The 15,095-nt window shown below is 40.7% G+C and overlaps 1 long non-coding RNA gene across 1 annotated transcript; it reads right to left on the reverse strand.

The window, feature by feature from the left end:
• Window positions 1–11,455: 11,455 nt before the first annotated feature.
• On the reverse strand, window positions 11,456–14,489 carry LOC147579063 (uncharacterized). Its single transcript, XR_015253508.1, has 2 exons — window positions 13,992–14,489; window positions 11,456–13,692 (listed from the first exon to the last, which is right to left on the reverse strand). It is a non-coding gene; the product is annotated as an uncharacterized LOC147579063 (long non-coding RNA).
• Window positions 14,490–15,095: the final 606 nt, after the last annotated feature.

A 15,095-nucleotide genomic window follows, 5' to 3' on the forward strand; every position in this document is an offset into this window, starting at 1 on the left:
GTGCACTAAATCACAGTGCTGAGGTTGAGAGGTGGAGCAGTTGGGTGATGAAAGACGAGGGTGGGTCACAAGAGGGAATTGTTCTCCTAGATTGGAGTTGAAGGCTGGGGAAACAGGGAGCTGGATGTGGCTAAGTCTGACACTCCGGGAATGGCCACCACACCGTGATGGCCACGAGCTAAGGGAGTAAATTATAAGCACAGAAGCAAGGGTACTGAGGAGACAGGATGAAATACCCGGATTGTATGAGCTCTAAAAGTAGTGACCTTGGGGCGCCTGGGTGGTGCAGTCGGTTAAGCATCCGACTTTAGCCAGGTCACGATCTCGCAGTCCGTGAGTTCGAGCCCCGCGTCGGGCTCTGGGCTGATGGCTCAGAGCCTGGAGCCTGTTTCCAATTCTGTGTCTCCCTCTCTCTCTGCCCCTCCCCCGTTCGTGCTCTGTCTCTCTCTGTCCCAAAAATAAATAAATGTTAAAAAAAAAAAAATTAAATAAAAATTAAAAAAAATAAAAAAAAAATAAAAAAAATAAAAGTAGTGACCTTAAGGTACGGGGCTGGCCTGGGCAGGGCTGGCGACATAATTTATAGGGCCCGGTGCCAAATGAAAATATGAGGGCCTCCATTTAAATAGAGCGCTGTTGGGGTGCCTGGGTGGCTCAGTCAGTTAAGCGTCCGAATCTTGGTTTCTGCTCAGGTCACAATCCGTGGTTTGTGGGTTCAAGCCCCGCATCGGGCTCCTTGGTGAGGGTGCGGAGCCTGCTTGGAATTCTCTGTCTCCCTCTCTCTCTGCCCCTCCTCTGCTCACACTCTGTCTCAAAATAAATAAATTTTAAAAATTATATATAATGCTGCTAAAGTTACTAAAATATAGAAAACTCTTTCCTTTTTTTCTGCGGTCTCTTGGCCTGTCATGGTGTTTTTACTTGTAATTGCATGTTGTGGTCCCTTGGACATGGGGATACTTGCAGAGTGAGTGCAGACCCTCACAGGTGCCCCGTGGGGGCTCTGTCCCATGACTCAGTGCAAGGCCCATTGCCTCCCTGATGTGCTGCACCTGAGCTGAATGGAAATAAGTCGGTCTCTCCTTCCATAGCCCACCATTCCAACCAGAGCAGAAGGGTAGCCGTGAAGGAACCACAATTCCTGGATCGGGGTGGGCAAGAGGCTAACCCTTGCCGAGGACCCACCAGACACAGTGGTGCTGCCAGCTGTGTCTGAGAACAGAGATGGTCCTGACGTTCCCTACCTAAATGCGTCATAGGGAATGTTCACTCAGCCTCAGCCCTACCTGTGCCCGCATCCAGTCCCCAGCCAGGGCCAGGGAGCAATGATGGGACACAGGTGCACTTGCTCTGCCGACATGGCCCACTCACTACCCCAGGGAGGGGACAGGAAGGGGTAGAGTGGGCATCACTCCAACTGCCGGGGGTGTAGGAATTGAGAGGAAGTATAGGAAGCCAAGAATCTGACCAGGGAAGGTGGGGAGACAGTGGGAGGTGGGACTCATGAACTGTGGCCCCAAGCCTCTTGAGTACTGTTCCTTCAGACTTCACATACAAAACATAAATTAAAAGGTAAAATTGTTATATTAGATTGCTAGGGCTGCCGTAGTGAAGTACCACAGACTGGGTGGCTTAAAACGCAGAAATTTATTTCCTCACTTGTTTGGAAGCTAGAAGTCCTACATCAAGATGTCCCTTACAGGTTGGTTTCATCTGAGGCCCTTCTCCTTGGCTTGTAAACAGCCATCTTGTTTCTCTTCCTTTACCACGTCTTTCCACTGTGTCTGTGTCCTAATCTCTTCTTTGTACAAGAAAACAAGTCATATTGGATTAAGGCTTACCCCAGTGACCTCATTCAACCGTGTCTTTAAAGACACCATGTTCAAAATCTTTTTTTTTTTTTAACGTTTATTTATTTTCAAGAGAGAGAGAGAGAGAGAGAGAAGCAAAGTGTGAGTGAGGGAGGGGCAGAGAGAGAGAGAGAGGGAGACACAGAATATGAAGCAGGCTCTAGGCTCTAAGCTGTCAGCACAGAGCCTGACATGGGGCTGGAACTCCTGAACCATGAGATGACCTGAGCTGAAGCCAGACACTTAACCAACTGAGCCACCCAGGCGCCCCTAAGGACCCCATGTTCAAATATAGTCCCATTCTGAGCTACTAAGTATTAGGTATTCAACATAGGAGTTTTGAGAGACACAATTCAGCCCATAACAATTGTTAAGAGTTTCAAGACAACACTATAGAGCATTAAGCCCCAAGCAGGGGTATTTCTGTGCACGGACGCTGTGTGACTACACCGGACACATGCCCCTGAAGCCAGCCCTGGGCTGGGAGACAGCAGCATGCAGCTGGAAGCATTGGACCGGCCCCTCCCAGACCTAGAGGCATCAGGTTCACAGCAGAATGAGCACCCTTCCCTGGACAGAATTGTAAATGAAGCAAAGCAGTGCCCTTGATGAGAGCCAGGTTTCCTTGAGATGATAGGATGAAAATGCCTTTGAGCAGGTTGAGAATAAAGAAAAGTTTCTTTGCAAGCAAATGAACCTCCCACTGCACAGAGCAGAAATGTCCAAGAGGGAGGTCAGCAGTGAGCAAATGAACTCTGGAGGGAGTGTAAAGAGGATACATCCTGGAGGACCTGACATTTCATTACTTTTCCGTTTCACTGCTCTTAAATTCCCAGAATTTTTAAATTAAATTAAAATTGAATTGAACTCTGATCAAATATTAACATTTCTTGATCCAACCGCTATGGTACTTCCTATACAAATACGTGGTGTTAACTGATTGACCAGTGGAAAAGTGTTTCATGCCGATCTACCCTCGCTCTCTCATGGCATCCGTTCCAATCAATGCAATATTTACAGAGGACGGATTATGAACAGGTACCTACTGTAGCCCTAGTATACAGCCCACTCTCCCACATTGGAGACAAAATCATAATTGTTATCACAACACGGTAGTGCTCTAGCAAATTAAGCTTAGTCCCTTGTATATTTGCTTGGGAGTCCTTATCCTCGTTTTTATATTAGTCTCTTCCAGAGAACGACAACGAAACAGACTTGTCTGCAATTATATGGATAAAAATACAAGCAATTAATAAATTTAAAGAGCTTCTCTATAGTGGAATGTCACTATAGGAAATTAATAGCCCATGAAATAGATAAAAGCATTTTTCTTACACAGAAAGCTACCAATACTGACATATGGTGCATATGATTTTGGTTTTTTCTTTAAATCCCATCATCTAAGATTACAAAAATAATTTTAAAACTACTCAAATAATGACAATTATTTTAAAAATTAAAGTAATACATGTTCCTTGCAAAAAAATTTTAAATATAGATAAGCAGGAAAGAAAGGTGGCATCGTTATAATCCTAACACCCACTTACTTTTAGATGCTTTTGTTTATTTTTTCTAGTCCTTTTTCTATAATTATAGACCCATTCACTTCCTTGTTGCAAAAAGTAGAATCCTGTTTACATAGTGTTTAGTAATCTGCCTTTTCCCACTAACAATGTAAGATGAACATTCTTGTAGAACATTGTGTTAACGACTACATTTAGTTATAATTTATTTTTTAAATTTCCTATTATTGGACACTTACATTGATTTCACTTATTTACTATTATACATAATGTAGAAATGTACATCCTTCCAGCTATAATTTTTTGCACCAATATGATTATTTCCATGAGATAGATTCATAGATGTCAATAATATCTCAAAGTGGGAGATGGAGAAAGGGGAACCCTCTTACATTGTTGGCAGGAATGCAAACTGGTGCAGCCACTCTGGAAAACAGAGTGGAGGTTCCTCAAAAAGTTAAAAATAAAACTACCTTATGATTCAGCAATTGCACTACTAGATTTTGTAAGATTTTATTTTTAAGTAATCTCTACACCCAACATGGTGCTCGAAATTACAACCCCAGGATCAAGGGTCACATGCTCCACTGACTGAGCCAGCCAGGCCCTCCCGCACTACTAGGAATTTACGAAATACAAATACTAAATAATAACACAAAAATAATTCAAAAGTACTAATTCGAAGGGATACATGAACCCTGAGATGTTTATAGCAGCATTATCTACAATAGCCATTATGGAAAGAGCTCAAATGTCCATTTACGGATGAATGGATAAAGAAGACGTGGTATATTTATACAATAGAATATTACTCAGTCATTAAAAAGAATGAAATCTTGCCATTTTTGCAATGATTTGGGTGGAGGTAGAGTGAGCTTAGAGTGTGCTAAATGAAATATGTCAAAGAAAGAACATGATTTCACTCGTGTGGAATTTAAAAAACAAAACAAATGATCATAGGGGAAAAAAGAGAGGTAAACCAAGAAACAAGACATTTAACTATATAGAACAAACCAATGGTTGCCATAGGGGAGGTGGGTGGGGGGATGGGGACTAAATAGTGTACTTGTCATTAGCACCAGGTATTATATGTAGGTGTTGAATCACTAAATTAATTGGACTCCTCAGGGCTCCTCAGTGGCTCAGTCGGTTAAGCATCTGACTCTGGATTTTGGCTCAGGTCAAGATCTCACGGTTTATGGAATCGAGCCTCGACTCTCTCTGGGCCTCTTCCCCTGCTCTCACTCTCTCTCTCTCTCTCTCTCAAAATAAATAAATAAACATTTAAAAAATTGTACACCTGAAACTAACATATACTGTATGTTAACTAACTGGAACTTAAACAAAAACTTAAGGGGGCGCCTGGGTGGCTCAGCCGGTTAAGCTTCTGACTTTGGCTCAGGTCATGATCTCACGGTCTGTGAGTTCAAGCCCCGCATCGGGCTCTGTGCTGACAGCTCAGAGCCTGGAGTCTGTTTCGGATTCTGTGTCTCCCTCTCTCTCTACCCCTCCCCTGCTGACATTCTCCCTCTCTCTCAAAAATAAACATTAAAAAGAAATTTAAAAAAAACTTAAGAAAAAGGTCTCAAAGTATATGCATGTTTTTAAGCCTTTTAAAGAAAAATACCTTTAATCAGGAAGAAAAGGTTAAGAATTCATCTGCTTGTACAATTATTAGTAGGTATTTCCACTTAGAGAAGTATAGTGAAAAGCATGCCAGATTAAAGCAGTAAGATCAAGGTTGAATTTTTGCCTTGTCCATTGGCAAACTGCAAGACCTTGATTCATTACTCAACCCTTTTAGGTCTTGTCATTAGAGTTGACAATGAGTCAACAATACAGTTGTGCTCGAAGTTAAATTAGTTAGATCCACACACAGTAAATATGAACAGGAAAAAACCGGGAGAATATCCATGAATATATAAATGGGAAGAATGGGAACTCAAATACAAATGTAACTTAGTCACCAGGCATTCAGGACATTTCTTTAGGTCCTGTTTGGGCAAAGACATGTTGGTTGACCGTAGCTACACAAGAAATGGATGGCGAGCTGCCAAGCTGAAGGTGATCCCCCAGGCCCTGCCCAGGGAGTGGCAGCCTTGGCTAGGCAACCTCAAACATCATAGTGTCCTTGAAGGCACTGTTTCCCTAGTGCATGAGATGGTCTCAAGCTTCCTTCACCAAGAAATACTTAAAATCAATCAATCCCCCTGTACCATATCATACTGCTTCATATATAGCTTGCCTATAAGGAGAGAATACACTAATAATGTTGACATGAGAATTCAATTCTCTGGACAGTTAGGCTTTTCATTATAAAGTAGAAAATCAGTATGCTGATTTTTATCAACCTCTATGAACTTGATCACTTCAGATCTGCCATTGAGAGATAAGTCCATTCCAAGGAGACTGAAGAATTCTAGCCTCTGAGATGGCAGGGCTAAGATGGATTCCCCAATATTCACCAAGGTCAGTGCCACTCTGGTGGAAGCCAATCTGGGGTATCAGTCACTCCTATTGGGTGTGAATTGCTTTCTTTAAACTCCAAAAAGTAATGGAAAAAATATTTTGTTAAGTGTTTCACTTGTTTAATAGACATCAATGAGTCTCTAATTTCATACCCTGGAGGAGGTCACAGTCTTAACTCCGAAAAGAGACATAAACAATATGATAATGATTACAAACAATAAGCAAAATGCAAAAGTTTATAAATCTAAATTACTGAGAGAGAACAGAGGAGATGATTATATCAGGGAAGTTTGAGAAGGATTCATGGAGGAAGTAATATTTATGCTAGCTCATGAATGGTGTATAAGGATATACCTAGCTGAAGGTGGGGTGAGGAGAGGCGAGCATTCCAGACAGTTGGAACAGCGTGTGCTAAGGGCTAAGGCATGGAAATGAGAAGGGACATGGTATGCTTTAGGAATCATAACAAATTTAGTGGGACTAGAACAAAAAATACAAAATCAATGGAAAGGAACAAGAAAGAGGTAGTGATGGGATTTAATACTAGAAAGATAGTTTGGGACCAGCTTATGAAGGTGATTTTATGCTATTTAAAGGATCTTGGATCATATCTTGTAGTCAAGATAGAGAAACATGTTGCAAAAGTGAGATAAAGTCAGAGTTGACTGGATTTTTTCCTAAAGATGTTTTAATTACTGGAAAGACATTAACCTGAAGGAGGATACTTGGTGAAGCGCCGCATGGTTCTGAAGTTGACTTTATCCTGTAGAATACTTTTTATCAACAATTTTGTGGATAGAGAAAGTAATTTCATCAAACTGTCCAATCATGCAAGCCTGGAAAAAAAAATGCTAAAATGTTGAATGATTGAATTAAAAATTTGAAAGACTACACTATCAACAATAGCCAAAGTATGGAAAGAGCCCAAATGTCCACCGAAGGCTGAATGGATAAAGAAGATGTGGTGTGTGTGTGTACACACACACACACACACACACACACACACACACACAATGGAGGATTACTTGGCAATCAAAAAGAATGAAATCTTGCCATTTGCAACTACATAGAGGGAACTTGAGGGTATTATGCTAAGTGAAATTAGTCAGAGAAAGACAAATATCCTATAATTTCACTCATATGAGGACTTCAAGATACAAAACAGATGAACATAAGGGAAGGGAAGCAAAAATAATATAAAAACAGGGAGGAGGACAAAACATAAGAGACTCTTAAATATGGAGAACAAACAGAGGGGTTGTGGGAGGGGGGATGGGCTAAATGGGTAAGGGGCATTAAGGAATCTACTCCTGAAATCATTGTTGCACTATATGCTAACTTGGATGCAAATTAAAAAAATTAATTAATTAAAAAAATTTGAAAGACTCTTCTAAAAATGTTTATTGAGCATCTATTATGTCTCAGGAAATTTTCTAAGTGCTGGGGATCCAGTCATGACCATGTCAAAGTCCTTGGCTTCATAGAGTTTGTATTCTAGGGAAGAAGACTGATGATAAACAAATAGATAGGTATATAATACAGCGTCATGCACTGACACATGAATTGAAGGAAACTGGTACATTGTAAAAGAGGATAGGGAGTAAGAGCAGAGAGAGAAATTCTGGAGGAAGAGAGTTCCGGGCAGGGGAACAGCAAGTGCAAAGTCCTGAGATGGAAACAAGGTTGGCATGCAAGAAGGCTAGAGTGGCTGCAGCTGACATATGATGGGGAGCATGGTAAGAGATGAGAGTGGTAAGAAATGGAGTGAGGGGCTGCCTCAAAATGTTGGATCAGTGATTCCAAATAAACAAGATAGCAGTGAACCACAATGTGTATTAAGTCATTCAAAACTAGTTGGATGGTGTTAAGGCGATAAACATATAATAAGCTCTGGGTTTTATTTTGTGAAAATCAATTACACAAGGAAAAGATGAAGGAGATCTATGCTATCGGCTGTTTATGTGAAAAAGATCTCAAGGCCGTGGTAGATCCCCAGGCTAGTAGGAGCTCGTATGAAATGATGGCTTTGACAGACACACATACCGACACTTAACACAAACTCAGACTGGATTCACAGAAACATAGCCCAGTTAAGTAACAGAATAAACTAATACTCTTTTTACATACAATATTTAAAGTATTACGTTTGATTTGGTATGATAAATTTTGAGAGCTGTTGATTTAAAATGTTTCCCATTATTCAATGACAAGGATGCTGAGAAAAGTAAACACATCCGCTCATACATATTTTTCTCAGCTTCCCATCTCATCATTTCGGAGCTCTGCTTATTTACATATTTACGTATGTATGTATTTACTCACTGTACGCCCAACATGGGGTTCAGACTCACAACCCTGAGATCAAGAGTAGCGTGCTCCCCCGACTAAGCCCACCAGGTGCCCCGTGAGCTCTGCTAGTGTAGAGCTCTTAGATCTCAAGTGAGAAACGATCCCATGAGGACACGAGCATGGTTTTACAGACTGGGAAGTGGAGGCTGTCATTTTGGGCTCTTCAAGCCACTGAACCAAGGAGAAAGATGTAGCTTATGACACAGGTTCTGGGTATTGATTGCCGCTGTCAAGGGGGAAATGAGATTGGGGAGCACAAGGAGGACAGGAAGGCTTTAAGACTGAAATCCGGAGAACTCCGCTTACTAACAGTTCCATCTCCAGTGATGAAAGTTAATGTCAATTCCAGCACCAATAAAGACCACTGAGGGCTCACACCCTTTAGCAGTGAAGATTTGGCGCACACCATCAGGGAAGGAAACCGAGGGACCCAAAGTGCCGGCCAAGGCCAAGGGAGCATGGGAGGAGAGTGAAATTGCATCCTGGTGACAAATCACAGAAACAAAGACAATAGCAGCCGTGCAGGCTTCCTTTGTTTTGTATGTATTTGTGTCTATTCACCACTTACTTACTTTCCCTCTCTTTTCTCCTATATTGTATAAGAATTGTTGGAGATGATTACCTCTATTTTTAGAAAACTTAGGCAGAAGATATATTAAAGTCACCTGGAGACAGATATAATGACTGATGAGAGCCTGTACGTCTTTTGAAAGAGTGACAGCACCTTCGATTATTTGACGAATATTTGCATGATATTGTTATTGTTACCGGAAATTGAAACAGAAGGTAGAAAGGCGAGAATAAATGCTGAATAGCCACAGGGTAGGATTTGTCTGTTCTTGCCCTTCTGTGCTTTCCTTTGTAGTTTAAAGAAAACTGCATCTCCTGGATGCCCTTGACAGCTGACTCCTCTTTATAGAACCCGCAAGAACTAGAGGAGCCTTTTCTTTCTCTGCTTCTTATTGGGCCCCTGGCAGTAACATAGGAGCTGCACAGGTGGATCCACGTTCCCACTTTCCTCCATGGAAAGGCATCAGCATTGCATGCATCAGGAGCAAGCTCTCTGTGGCCTCAGCAGGACGGTGGTCGTGGCTCTTAGTTACACCTCTTCTCTTTTTTTCTCCTTCATGCACAACAGTGAAAATGGCTTCCTGTAGTTCTTAATCTCTGGATAGCTACACATTTTCCTTTTCTTTCTTTTTTTTTTTTTTTTTTCCTCTTCTGGCCTTTCCAAGTCTTTGATAACCAACTGCCAATATTAAATTCCATCTGTTTGAAATAACTAGCAGGGGTTCTCGTTTTCCGTAAGGACAAATACTGATACAGATGAACCCATGGCCCAACCTCTGCAAAGAAACCATGGAGTAGATGGGGAGGAAAAGGATGGTCATTGACAGGCCAGGAAAAAAAAAATGGGGAGATCAGACAACAGGATGTCTTTATAAAGTCCAGGATAGCATATTGTGATTTCTGATGTGTAGCAGCTTCAGGTAAGAATGGAGTCCAGAGGGTGTGGCCTTGGAAATAGTGGCTGAAGTAAAGTAGAGGTGTAGTTTCACTGTGATTGATGAGATCTGTGATGCAGGGATGCTACTTGGGTCACTCAAATGGCCATTGAAACAAGGACAAACGATGCTGGGATTATGACATAGGGAGAAAGATGAGAACATGTTAGATTATGTCTTCTAAAATACGGTAATAATTTTTTTTTAGAGAAATACATTTTAATGGCCAAGACAGAATATTAGAAATCATATGAATTATTTCCCCCTCTTCAAACTGCTAAACAAATGCATAATGATTGCTCTGCCTCTTGTCTCAAGCCTTAGAGCTACCGGCAGTGACTTAATACAAACATGCACACTTGGCTTTGTAAGCATACTGGAATCTCACATTTTCCTCCAGGGCACATAAAATAAAAGTAATAAAAGTCACAGATTTATATTTGCCCTTGGCTGAGATCACTGCAGCTCTTTTCTTAAAAAAAAAAAAAATCCTGCAAGAAAAATCCCGTGTTACAAACATAAAATAAAAAGATATATCAGAAGATCCAATGTTTAATGGTCCAGCAAGTGCACTGTAATTAGCTAATATGCTTTCAGAATGACATGAAATTATCGTTAGTGAATAATGGGATTAAGAAGACTACCGGAAGTTATGCATACTTCACCCCAATGTGCTGTCAGAGTGACTTCATTTTACACTCGATTTGCGTACTAGATTCCTTAACCTCTCTTTTGCTGAAATCTCTGCAGTGATGATACAGTTAATATTACCCGGTATTTCTCTTCCAGGAAACACAAAAATAGCACCAACGTGTTAATTTGGTATCAAGAGAACAAAATTTGTGGCAGGGTCACGCTCCTAAAAAGCCAGCACGAATTTATCTTTTAGCTGGATTTGCCTGTGTTTTTATCATATTTACTGTCCCCTGTAACTTACACCCACAAAACAGTCCCTCCAGGATAGAGCTCATTAGAATTGGTATTTTACCCTGGAGTACACTTTGCTATTTCCCGTTATAATTAATGTATCGTGGGCCCCATTAGCATTGTTACATAGGCTCCATCTCTACCTGCTAGAGAAAAACACTGTATTCTGTCACACTTTCTCTGCACTGTGGCAAGTTTTATCTTCAACTCATAACTACAGCCCCAAGTCTACTAAATTCAGCAGGTTAAAAGTCATATGTAGGTTAAAAAGGGATAATGGGACCTAAGTCTGAGGAAGGGATAATTTATGGTTAAAAATTTCTCTCTCCAAAGATCTTTTAATTTTTTTTTTTTTAATTTAACTGTAGGCTATGCCTTGCAGTGCTAATTTGTAAGGAGAGAGCTTAAGGGTAATTTTTAAATATTTTACCAAAATCAACTGTAATTACAAAGCATGGTGCACTGTGATCTGTTCTCCACTCTTCTGTATTTTAGCTGGTCTGGTTTTTGCATCTTGGCTTGCTTTTTTAATTTGTTACCTTTTTTAATTTTAATTAGGCTCCACACCCAATATGGGGCTTGAACTCATGACCCTGAGATCAAGAATTGCACAGTTCACCCACTGAGCTAGCCAGGCACCCATTGGATTGCTTTTTTATAAGTCCTCTCAAAACTTGTTATTCAGGAGATACAAGATAGATCTATGTGGGAGCTTCAGTCGCTGAGGCTGTAAGATAGAAATAAGGGCAATGGAACAGAAATATTATTGGTGGTTGACAGTTGTTATCAAGGGCACAGCTAAGCAAAGAGGTAAATATCGACATGTATAGAATATTTTTTTCCAACATAAAAATACCTTTATTATTTTCTGGTAATAAAAATGATACATGCTCATTATACAAGTTTTAAATACATAAAAGGCAAAAGAAAGTAAAGATCACCCAAATCCCATAGCCCAGAGAAAGACATCATTTTTGGCAAAGATCTCTGTATGAAACATATATTATTTTAAAATATCCAGTGTCAGAAATGGGCCCATATTAAACATACTATCCTAGATCTTGCTTTTTCACTCAATAATATTTCAGGGACAAATTTCCATAGCAATAAATGCAGTCTAAATAATCTTTAATGACAGTTGTATATGACTCAGTAGCATATATGTGCTAGAATTTATGTAACCCATTTTCTGTTGAAGGATATTTAGGCCATTTCCAAAGTTTTAATATCACGAATATCATAAAGTACATCTTTGCCCTCATGTTTACATACTTGTGTAGTTTTTATTCTTTAGGACAAATTGTAAACAAATTGCTGGGTAAAAGTGTATCATTTAAATGTTTGGTATATATTGCCAAATTTGATACATACTGTCTCTAGAAAAGTTGTACCAGTCTTCACCCCTGCCAACAGTGAACAAGAATGTCCCTTTGTTCATATTTTGTCAATTACTTTGATATTTGCCAATCTTGGAGAATACAATTAATACAAATAAGATAAACACATATGTTATTACTGTTTTTATTTTCAAATAGGGTATGCCTTTAATTTTTTAAAGTTTACTTTTTTATTTTTGGCACATGTGCACAAGCAGGGAAGAGGCAGAGAGAGAGGGAGAGAGAGAATCCCAAATAGGCTCTGTCAGGGCAGAGCCCAATGTGGGCATCAAACCCCGCAACCATGAGATCATGACCTGAGCCAAAATCAAGAGTCAGACACTTGACTGACTGAGCCACCTAGGTGCCCCAGGAATACCTAATTTTTAAGTTATCCCTTTTCAGAGCAAATATTTCCTGGATTTGAATAAAGAGTTTTCAATTTGTGTCCATACTTCACTATCAGCGTGACTTGGGATAAGAGTCAACTTTCTTGATATCATTTTCCTTGCTAGTATAGTAACAGAACCCAAGTCAGTTGGCATTCAGAGTGTAGGTGATGAAAGCACTTATCACACTATTAGACACCTCAGTGTTAACTGAGTCTGAATCTCCTGCACGTAAGTTCTTTCTACCTGCTTACTCTCCATTGCAATCAATGTTGGTCTGTAAGAAATTTTAAAATTAAGGAGCCAATACAAAACTTTGGAAATATTCGCTTGCAATTTATAGAGATTGCCACAAAGTTTTCAACAAGACAGATGACATTAATAAGAAGGCTCTACAGTGAAGGCTTGGTAAGCAGTGTAGATCTTTGGAATAAAAATGCCTTCCAAGAAAATACTTGCATGTCAAGTTCAATGGACCATCAAATATATACAAATAATTTGACAGAAATATGGAAACAAAATACCACAAGTATCAGTTTATCCCCTATCAAATGTTGGTTTATCATTGCTTAGAAATGGTTTGGGAATATTTTCTACCATGAATCAAATCTATAAACAATGTATACACAATGTCTAATTCCTCCTTTCAAAGATATCTCAGATTTAATACTTAATAACTTTTATCTGAGAATAGTGGGATGGAACCATCTAAGCAAATTAATAATGGTAGTATGGATATTAGAAAGATGCACTTTAGGGGCGTCTGGCTGGCTCAGTCAAAAGAGCACGTGACTTTTTTTTTTAATGTTACTTATTTTTGAAAGAGTGTGAGTGGGGGAGGGTAAGAGAGGGAGGGACAGAGACTTAGGATCTGGAGTGAGCTCTGTGTTGTCAGCAGAGAGCCCGATGTGGGGCTAGAACTCACAAACTGCAAGATCATGACCTGAGCCAAAGCTGGTCGTCGCTCAACCAACTGAGCCACCCAGGCGTCCCATGAAGAGCATGCAACTCTTGATCTCAGGGTCACGAGTTGAAGCCCCACGTTGGGTGTAGAGGTTACTGAAATAAATAAAACTTAAAAAAAGAGAAAAGAGGGGCGCCTGGGTGGCTCAGTCAGTTGAGCAACCGACTTCTGCTCAGGTCACAATCTCGCGGTCTGTGAGTTCGAGCCCCGCGTCAGGCTCTGTGCTGATGGCTCAGAGCTGCAGCCTGCCTCGGATTCTGCATCTCCCTCTCTCTCTGTCCTTCCCCTGCTCATGCTCTGTCTCTCTCTGTCTCTCAAAAATGAATAAACGTTGGGGCACCTGGGTGGCGCAGTCGGTTAAGCGTTCGACTTCAGCCAGGTCACGATCTCGCGGTCCATGAGTTCGAGCCCCGCGTCAGGCTCTGGGCTGATGGCTCAGAGCCTGGAGCCTGTTTCCGATTCTGTGTCTCCCTCTCTCTCTGCCCCTCCCCCGTTCATGCTCTGTCTCTCTCTGTCCCAAAAATGAATAAACGTTGAAAAAAAAAATGAATAAACGTTAAACAAATTAAAAAGAGAGAGAGAGAAAAGAAAGATGCACTTTGGGTGCAATGTAGATGACAGTCGTGATATACTAGATACCAATGATTTTGAAGATATTCTAAATGACTATTTGGTTCATTCATTTTATAAATATTGATCAGGCCATATTACGTACCAGGTACCATACTCATTGTTAGAGACACAAAAATGAGCAGGAGATAGTCCCCGTCCTCAAGAAGTTTCAGTTTTGTGGAGAAGAGAGAAGTCAACAATTACATTGTGGAGTGATAGGGAAGTGAGGCATGTGTAGGTGCTTCAGAGTCCTTAGGAGCAGCCAGTTGAAGGTGTCGTTGGTAGCTAGATGAATGTCCTGGAGAAATCATAGGTCAATGGAAGAATCGGACCTGTCATGATTGCCATATACCACAGACTCCCGGTGCACACTAATAGCAAAGCAACCAGCTACCATGGAGACATCAGCTGTACCATAGGGTGAGGGGAAACCTCTGTGAATCCCTACAGAAGGGCTGGCAGAGAAGCTAGAGTCTAAGTCCAGACAACACTCACAGATGGCTCAGTGAGGCTGGTCTCCTGGAGAGCCACCAGTTAGCATTAGAATTGAGATTACAACTTCCCCATGTTGTTTTCTTTCATCCATCCATTCATTTACTGACTAGAACATAAGCTCCATGAGGGCAGAGATCTTTGTTGGGTGTGATTTTTTTTAAAAAAATAATTCTTAATAAATAAACGTTGAAAAAAAATTAAAAAAAAATAATAATTCTTAATGCTTATTTACTTTTGAGAGAGATAGAGAGCAGGAGGGGTGGACAGAGAGGGAGACACAGAATCCAAAACAGGCTCCAGGCACTGAGCTGTCCGCACAGACCCCCACACAGGGCCCAAACCCACGAACTTCTCGAGATCATGACCTGAGCTGAAGTCGGACGCTTAACCAGCTGAGCCACCCAGGCGCCCTCAGTTGGGTGTGATCTTCACTGTGTCCCCAGCTCCCAGAACAATGCCTGACATAAAGGAGGCTGTTGATAAATATTTGTTCAGTGAATGAATGGTTAGATCAATGAATTCATTTAACTTACATCTAATGACTAAAGAGGTGGGTAACTGTTAACAGAGGAACGGGATAGTGAAAAAAGGCAGAAGACATGGCAAGCCTTGTGTGCTTACTGAAAACCTGCTGGA

Source organism: Puma concolor, chromosome B4, assembly GCF_028749965.1.
Source record: "Puma concolor isolate L17-30 chromosome B4, mPumCon1.1.hap2, whole genome shotgun sequence".
NCBI classification, from domain to species: Eukaryota; Metazoa; Chordata; class Mammalia; order Carnivora; family Felidae; genus Puma; species Puma concolor.